Below are 9,825 nucleotides of genomic sequence, written 5' to 3'. Positions count from 1 at the left end.
GAAGATCTGATTTCCCTGAAACTTGAAGCGTGGCTCTGAATAGCAAGGAACGGCTCTCATGGTGGGTTGGTGTTGATACACTAGTTAAGATTTCTTTTCAGTTTCCTGTTTTTGACACACTTGTCAGTTGTGATGACACTTCAAAGATGCAATGAAGATCGGGTGTTAAATTCTAGAAAGGAGTACTTCAAATTAAACAAGGAAAAAAAAATAGGTATTTATTCATACTCCAGCTATGCCTGCCCCTGAATTTTACTTTGATTTTACTTCTTCTGTACTGAACTTCAGTGGTTTTGGTTTTTTGTTTGTTTGTTTTTTTACAAAAGGAGATAGAAAGACAGTAACTAATATGTTGAAAAGACGAAGAGTGTAAGACATATGCTTATCTGCGTTAATTTTTCCTTTACTTACCTATGCAAGCAATCTTTCCTCAAAGAAATTTATTTTTATTCAGTATTTCACGCAAAGAAAGGACATTGGGTCTTTGTGATGGATAAGAGAATTGGAACAAATGCAGTCATCTTTGTTAAGAAAGAAAAGCCTATCTTGTACTGGCCTTGTTTCCGAGTATTAATGTTGTGCCTAGGGACAATAGTCGGAAGGAGATTCATGGTGGGTTGGTGCTGTCAGTGTGGGTTGGTCTGTCTGATTCAACCTCTGTTTTGTCAGTATTTTTGTGACTCTGAAAATGAGGTAGATTATAGTTAATTATCAGGCTCACGTTGTTGCTATTTTAATTTTGTAATATTTACAAATGCTGCACAGAGGGTATGCTTGCAAGATACTCATACATTTCACACAACTCTGAAAAAAAAAAAAAAAGCACATTCTCTGTGTAATTGGAAACTTCTGCTTTTGCCTTTTTTTTTAAAAAAAAAAAAAAAAGCCATAATTTTGCCTTTATTTTTACTTAAAGGTGTTGCGTCATCCTGTCAAAACAATGAGCTGCTGCATGACCAACTCTGTCACTATTTGCTATTATCACTAAAGCAGAGGAGTTAGCCAAAAGAGTTACTGACTTTCTTCATATGAGTTAGGAATAAAGCTGAAGGTGAAGATATTTGCTTCTGATTTTGCACTTGCTGCTTTGATTAATCAGGAAGCGGTGATGGTGGCACATGATCAAATCTTTTCAGACAACGACTGTTAGACCAGTGACATGTCTGACATTTAGCTGAGGAAAAAGTCTGAAGAGTTCGCTATCTGAACTGCTGCCCTGGGAACCTTCCAACAGTTTGACTCATCTGTCTTTTCCTGCAGGCATTTTGTGACTCTTGTGCCTAAATATCTCTGAGAAGTGCAAAGGAATAGATTCTAATAAGATGCAAAAAGATGCTCAGCCGAGAAGAGATCTAATTAAAAACTCACTCTGAATATAAGTCAGCAGTTCCTTGAATTGCTCTCCATCTTTTTTTCATTGTGGATGCAAAATGAGATTTATAACTGAAGGTACCGCACCATATAATTCAACAATAATGTTTCTCAGACTATCACTGGAGTAAACATTGATAAGGTAGATCGGGTTCTCTTTAGCAAGGGTTTTTAATGAGAGCTTAACAGAACTCTTCTATGGTATTTTGTTTTAGGCAAAGGGAATTGCTCTTACAGCACAATGTTAGAAATTTGCATTAGGATTACTCTAAAATCCTTAGGTTACCAACCAAAGTAACAACAGAATACCCTGAAAATGAGTAAATATATTACTTAGTACCATGTTTTTATTTTTGCTATGAACCTCTGAGTTAATATTTTTCTTTTCCCTCCTTTATCGTGGTGATTTTATGCAAGCCAAGGAGTGCTTAGATGGGCTGAATAACCTGGGGTCACAATATTAGTCTGGGGTCACAATATTAGAGGGGACAAAGTGTTTCAAGTTTCAATGTTCTTGAGCAAAGACTGAATTTACTAAATGTTAAAGTAAAGATGGTAGGAAAATATACCTTTCCAGATCAACTGATGAAGTTAGAAATAAAACAAATGTTTTCAGGTGCCTGTTTTTCCCCTGTTTCAAATGACCTATTCTTGGTTTACTGATGAGGTTATTCATTCTCACTTAAACAATACTTTCCTGTTGCATGCACCATGTGCTGGGTGCTGTATCAGTAGATAATATGGAACTGTATTTCCAGAGCCTGCTTCATAAACATGTTAAGAAAATAGTACAGCATATTGATTTTTAATAACTAGTTTTATGGTTGACTTTCAATGCAATACTATAAATTATTAACCTTTAATTTCACTGTTACCAGTAAGATATATACTTCTGAGTTTTCAGAGATCAATTGTTCAAATGCAGTCTCGACTTCCAATTTGCCTTTTATATTGAAGAGGCAGACCATTTCATGGACTCAAAGCCACATCTGGAAAAACTTCTATTCAAAGGGATTCCATACAGCTATGCTGGAAATGACCCCTGCAGCTGCTGCTGTAATGCAGAATGGAAATTAAAACAGCCTACAAAACCAGCCTTTGCTAAGAGACTTCTGGTCTCATTTTTTGCATTCTGAATCAGGCAACTTTTGTGGCGTGTATTCAGCTCTACAAGTTTCATCTTTCTGTTCGATGTTGCGACTCAGCTTCAGATCAGTTGTTACAAAAGAACAGTTTGCACAATTCTTGCTGAAAAATTTTTCTCTGCGAATTGGTAAAAGTTAACAAATTTCATCCAATTAGACCAATAACAGCACATTACTTGAATTTGCCTGCAGGAGATCAGCTTCTGAGCAATGTAGCATGAAAAAATAAATTCTAGTGTTCTGTATTTGCTTTTTAAAATGAAGCAAGCCATAATATTTCTTAGACTGCTGTAGAGACTCTTAAAGTCAATAGCTGTGCTTTTATAAAATCAAAAAGCTACTTTCATTTTTGCTAGGAAATGTTTGTAACAAGTGATTGGAACTTGAAATACTAAATTTATCAAAGGGAGGAGGAGGGGAAGGGAGTAACCAGCAGGCTACTTTCTTGCTTTCTTTTAAAGAAGAATTAGATATATACACATATACAAATTATTATACTAATTCTGTTAAGGGATAGGTAACACTGCCCATTTTTTCTTTAGGAACTAGCTTTACATCTTATTTTGCACCATGGTTCAGATAAGAGTGAACAGCATAACAATGGGTTAAACTGGTGCTATGAAATCTAATTTGGAGATATTTATTTTATATGACACCATATACGGTTTTGCTTGCTTGCAGTTGAAAATAGATTAAACTTCATTTGAAGCATGGGAATTCACTGTACTAGGGAAAAACAGAAAGATAAGGAAAACTTGTTTTGCTAGCATTCCTAAGTGAATATAATTTTATGTCAGAACAAAAGGTAAAACAGAGTGTTCTGTAATAAATGTAATAATTTTATTTTTTTTCTGGAAACTTACAAAGAACATGCTCATTATTAAAATCACCCTACTGAGTTATATTAAAGTAAAATTGCTTCATCAGTTGCTGGTGGGCTGTTCAATATATTGATGACTTACTGATCCCTCTCTTTATACTGACACATATATTTTCCAGCTTAAGGAAGAAGGAAAATAAAAATAGAATAAGAAAGTAAAAGCATGTTTGTTATCAATTATTTGAACATATTACCATTTGCAAAGACTGGCTAATAGTTGGTCCCCGATTCTACATCATTAAAGTAAATGGTGAGCTGAATATTAATTTAATGCAAGAGATGATCAAACCCTCAGCAATGTAATCTGGTGACTCCCTTTTAGGACTTGTTTTCAAAGGAATAAGATTTAAATTATTATTTTTGGAAGGCAAGCAGCAACAAACCCTCCTCTTTTGTCTTGAAGCAGAGCAAATATTTTATGATATCATAAATAAAACACTTCCTGCCGGCACAAGCAGAGGGGAGGAATCTCCTATTATCAGTGCTTGTGAACCACCAGCCAAATTCCCAAGAGTGTAGGAGGGCTCTGGCAATTGGACTCTGTCATTTGAGGAGGTTTTTGCCCCCAGTTATCTGCCAGCAATTAAGTGACACTTTATCAAGGACAACAGAAGGGGATATGTCCAAGTTCTTCAGCTTCTCCAGTTCACAGACCCGAGTTTCAGTGCAGACTGAAATAGGTAATGGTTGAATTTCTTTTTAAACCATATAGCTGGATATAAACCATAAACCATCTCTTTAAACTATATAGAGAGCACGCAAGTTAGAGTTCATAACAAAGCCCAGTGCCCTGATGGAGAAGAATACCTGGCTCCAACCCCAGCCAAGTTCTGGAAATGCTGACAGAATAAGATGGTTAATAACACAGGTTGATATTAGTTGGCAGAACTGAAAAGTGTAACTTTTTCCATGAGAGTTGGAATGCAGATGCCAGCGTCAGATCCTCCAAGAGGATCAGTCAGCAGCAACTACTAATATGGGATTTAGCTTCTCTGCTTGCTTTCGTGCTGCCCTAGTTCTGCAGATGGTTCGGATGAGCCAAGTTTCTGTTACTCAGATGAAGAAAAAGCCAGCCAGAGTAAGATCTGCCAGGGCATAACTTACCTATCTGAAAAGCATCTTTATAGCATTGCCAACCCTTAAGTTAATGGTTTTACCTGCTTTGGTTTCATTTGTGTTGTATTTCTGTGTCCTTTTACCCATTCTGTCACTTCAAGGCACCTCTCTGGGTTGAGATCCCTGTGCGTAGCTGTTTTCATTCCTGGCCCTCCTTTGGGCAACAGAGTTGATTTTTGTTAGAGAAATAATGGTAAAAACATTTAAAAACTTGTGGTCAGGGAAGAGGAGGAAAAACTATCAAGCCCTACATGAGCTAAGTAACCTCAATTTTTGTTACGAAATAAGATGAAATTAAATCCTACTTACTAAATAATAATAAAAAGTCTTCTCTGTATGTAGGCTAATGCCAAAATGCCCTCAATTAAAACCTGTCTTAATTATAAGTGCAAAGTAACATCAGGTGTTCCCACCTGAATTTCTTTATTTTTTTATCACTAGGGAGCCATTAAAACAAACAAACACCACCACCACAAAAAAATTACTTTCTGGAATTTACCAAGGTAGGTAAGAGTTTCCTGTGTTTCTGACAAGTTGTTTTTGCAAACTGTCTCATCCAAAGCCTTCTGAATACAGTGCAGAGCCTGCCATTGTCTTCCACGAGCTTCAACTTGGTATTGCAATTATTATCCTTAAATATAATCCAAATGTATTCATCTGAGTTTTTGCCTGTAATGCCTTTTGATTCACTGTGTTAATATCTGCAACCTCCAACGTTTGGAAAAATGTAATCAAAGCATCTATTTGTAACGATAAACGAGGGAAATTGTGGCTAACAAAGCAAACATATCACTCTGAAAATTTTCCACTGTGGAAATGCTCTCCTAGCACATTGAAAATCTGCACAATGTATTCAATACCCTGCTCTTGCCCATGGCAATAGCACGGTGTGCCTGAGGTAGCCAACTGCCTTTGACTTGCAAGTTACTCACAGCATCAATTTATGAGCAAACTAGTAAGTGGTGTTAGTAAAAGCTACACAATTAACTATGCTGAAGAAAGAAGACCAAATTATGACATATATTCCCCTTTGTTGTTTTCTTTCTTTATCACTAGTCATGGTAAACTGAGTGGAAAATTATAGTATTTCTAGGGAGAGACTATAACAAAAAAATCTACTTTGATACTACAACTGAATTACAAACATAACTAAATTATTTGTGCATCTACAGCTGATATCCCCTTTTTTCTAATTGAAAATGAAGCAAAAAATTTTAACTTGGTCCTGTCCAAAAGTAAGCAATCGAAGTGTTGCTGCTTTCTGTGTTCCTGTTACTGAGTAGCACTAAATTCTCTTCTTGACTCATGAGAGCTTCCTAATATATATAGTCCTGTTTAGAGCATTAGCTCACTTTCTAAACCCTTGGCATTTGGGCTGGTCTGTAACTGGTACCTCAGTGGCAGCTATTTTAATCTTTCCTGTGATCAGTTATTCACTACCTGGTTAATTCAAGGAACTCTTTCATTTCACTCAGGTGCTATGCGAGGGGAAGGCAGCAGCACTGCTGCAGCTGCTTACTCTTACCTGACTTCTGGGAACTCAGCTCAGCGAAGAAGGGCGTAGCTGCTGTTCCAAAATACTCTGTGATATTTGTTTGTATGTACAAATACATGTATCAGGAGTGCCTTCCTGCTTCGTTGTACTCAAGCACATGCTATTTTAGGCTGACATTTTCAAACCAGGCCTGAGGGAGTTAGATGTCTAAATTAAATTCAGTTTGACTGATTTGGACATTGAACGTCTCAGAACTAAAATCCTAGCAATAGACAGTGGGTCTGTGCTCAAATGACATTATTTAGCTCTTCAGCAATGCACAATGTGTACATCTACATTTTTTTTCCTTTTAAATTAAGATGGCCATATAATTTAATTATTAATGCAGATACAGAACTTGAAGACTGGGTAACATTTTATTAAATTAACATGGTAGATAAATGCAGTGAAACAGCTATAGCATTGCCTTGAGCTGTTTTAATTTGAAGATGATATAAGCACGATGAAAACACTAAAGTCTTGTTGATCTAAATACTCATGTACTTTATTGAGTGACAAATAAGAAATTCATTACAGTTGGTTCTTTTGTGAAAGAGAACTTGTATTTTTCATGCTTGACTTCTGATGGTAGAGATTAGATGTTGAAAACTGATGGCATTAAGCATGATTCTTGTTAAAACTCTGATCGTTGCCTCAGACTGGTATTGCACAGTGATATTTCTGGACAGAGGTGTGAAAAAGTAGGCTGTGAGCAAGAACTTGGGTTCTATTACCAAATCCTGCCTTATTTTGTATAAGCATTTTGAGCAAAATGACATGAGCATTTTGAATTCCAGTTTAATCATCTCTCAAATGAGTTTAAACACACAATAATAGGTTAATGAGGTTAAACAGGTTCTGATGTGTTTTGAGATTGTCCTATCAAAGGTGCCATTAAATTGTAACATTATGATTTATATAATAAATTAATAGGGAAAATGCTAGTGTGCCTTACATAGCATAAGGGACAATATATAAGCATGAAATATAAATTCAGAAAGTTTACAGCAAATAGCACTGATTCCAAAATAACTGTGAACTGCTGAAATTCAGTACAGTTATCCTTGTACTGAACTGTGACAACTGCAACCTGGGGAAGAACAGCAGAGTTGAAGACATGTCCTTTTCTCTGGTGCCTGCTGTGTTGTGCAGACTGTATTCAAATGCTCTTTAAAGAGCACTGTCTGGAAGGGGCTCAAGCATTGAAAAGCAAAGAGGGAAACAATTCCAAACAAGGCTGCCTGTGTGCAGCTCTGTTTCTGGTATCACCCTTTGAAGGTTTACACTGAAGTACTCTTTGTCTCACAAGCTAATTCAGATGAATATCATTTATGGGAATAGCTATAAACAAAAAGCACATGTCTTGAATGCTTCTCAGTGCTGGGGAGAAGTGTTATTATAAAAGTCTGACACCAGCTGATGCTGGCCACCCTGGTAAGGCCAGTCTGGCTCAGGTTATCACCATTTTTCAGGCCAGCATACGAGAACTACAAGATTGTTCTCCTTTGATTGCCTCTCTTCAAACTGACTGCATCCAAAAGAGCTGTACTGGAAAAAAAGATCTAAATTTGTCTGATATAGATGTTTCAGCAATCCATACCTGTATGGAGCAGTTACCCAAAGCAGCCTGTAAAACTTGGAATTGTGAAGAAATGTACTCAGGTTTGAGATGCTTAGGGAAGATGATTATTTGGGATCTGTATGTCCTTGGGGTATTAACAAGTGTACTACAAATAGTCACAGGAAAACACGAGAACCTTGATAAGTGACCCCAGAATGGGCATCTATGCCCTGCGTGCTGACCTGTCACTACACACATATATAAGCATTACAGCTTGCTTTGAAATGAACAGAAACTTAGGAGGGGTAAACTTGCCAGCATATCCTACCTAATGTGCACTATCAATTTGCTCTTGGTGCAGTTCAATCAAAATGGTATAAGCCTTGAATGGTGTGAGAGCTGGCTTACCTGTGTGATCCCTTCCCAACAGCAGTGTTTATTGTGAAAGCCAGGACGGTCCTTTCAATGTCATCTACATCTGACTGTCTTTTGCAATTGAAAATAAAAGTCTCTGCAGAAAGTTCCCACCTCTGGGAATGATTGTTCATGGGACTTCTGTGCTGTAGGATGTGTTCCCAAGCTTTTTTTTTTATTATTATTATTTTCACCCTCTTTCTTCAGTCAACCTAACAATAGGACAGTCTGACTGCAGAAGCTTTTCTGGCTGCAACAAGAGCAGTGGCTTTTCTTCCCCTTTTAAGGAAGTTCTCTCTGTGTTCTTTAAGATTTGTAAATAGCTCCAGGAAATTAAAGCACTTAAAAATCTCAAGTGGATAAATCAAATGATCACTTGCAGTTTACTGGGAAAGGAGCTGACTAGAAATCTGTAGCTTGAATTTATATGGCAGTGCAGTCATCAAATATTGCTAACCTTATCGGTTGCACTCGTGAATTTGGCTTGGGATTGTGCATCTTTTTCAAATGTTTATCATTCTTCTTTCACTGGAGACTCAGTGTAGCTGTGGAGTCCCAGTAATGTTACAGTCCTAACCCAAGGCTTATCTATATTGATGTATTAGCCTGAAGCCCACACTCAGAGCAGCACAATGGCTATATATGTGTATATTCTGCCCCTCCTGGGAGGGTTAGACACAGAGGAGGACTTGTACCCAAGCTCTGTACACAAGGGTTGTGTAGATGCCAATAGCTAGAGCTGTACAGAGCAGTCAGCATGAGCTCTCTTCTCAGAATAATCCAGACAGAGCCCATGGTAGATCTCCCCAAAGCTGCAGGTTTGCTGGAATGGAACAGGAGTTGAAGGAGTTGAAAGGTGCTACCTGATGAAGGGACAGCCCCAGCTGGAAAACAAACAAACAAACAAACAAAAAATACAGGAAAACTCTAGTCTGCATCAGCAGGTCAGGTGTGACAAACCAGAGACAGATATTGCTTTCCATTCACAGTGGACTTGGGGCTAAATCAAGGCTGTAGCATCCTGACATAATCAAAGCTCTTTTCTCTGATGCAATCCTGAGCAAAATTTGAAACATTTTTTGCTTAGGAAGAAGATATTGCCGTGGTTCCTTCCCAAGTTATTGAAGCAAGAAAGCAAAACAAATATTCTAACTGTTAGGTGAAAACAAGAGAGCAAGCACAGAGAATATGTTTCCTTGGCAAAAACACTGATAGGACTCATGTAAACTTAGATTAACAGCAAGTTTGCTTTTCTGATTAGTGTGTATTTCTACTTTTGTAATTTCATTGGGCTTAATACCTAAGCCTTTTGAAGGTAACTTACTTCTTCATTAAGGGGTGGGAAAGAAGAAGACTCCAAGGGATCTGAAACCAGAACACCTAATCGTTATGAGCAAAATGCTCTAAGTCTGCTAATGCCTGTCACATGGTGGGTTGGGCAAGTCAAATACTGCTGAAAAGGGGGTTTTATTTTCCTTTCCTTTTATAAACTTGCTGTCCAAAAATCTTTCATTGCCTTCCTGTCTCTGGTCACTAGAAATACCCTTTTAAAATATGCATGAAAATACTTTGCTAGCAGCATTTTTATAAAACAATGAAATACTGAGCATAAATTATTCTGTGGAAATATTATCTCCTTCCCACACATTGCATCTAATTGATCTGCTTAAACCAAATAGCTAGTCTGTGTAGCAAAGTTAAGGACGTGGGTCTATCTGTAGTGTTGAGTGACCCTCTGTCTGCAACAAAAGTTTTTAGAAATATTTTTAAATAACTGACTCAGCCCTGCAAAATCCTTATTTTA

This window comes from Aythya ferina (genome assembly GCF_964211825.1).
Source record: "Aythya ferina genome assembly, chromosome: 11".
Lineage (NCBI taxonomy): Eukaryota > Metazoa > Chordata > Aves > Anseriformes > Anatidae > Aythya > Aythya ferina.
The sequence above is the reverse complement of the archived record's forward strand: the minus strand, read 5'-3'. Positions refer to the sequence as shown.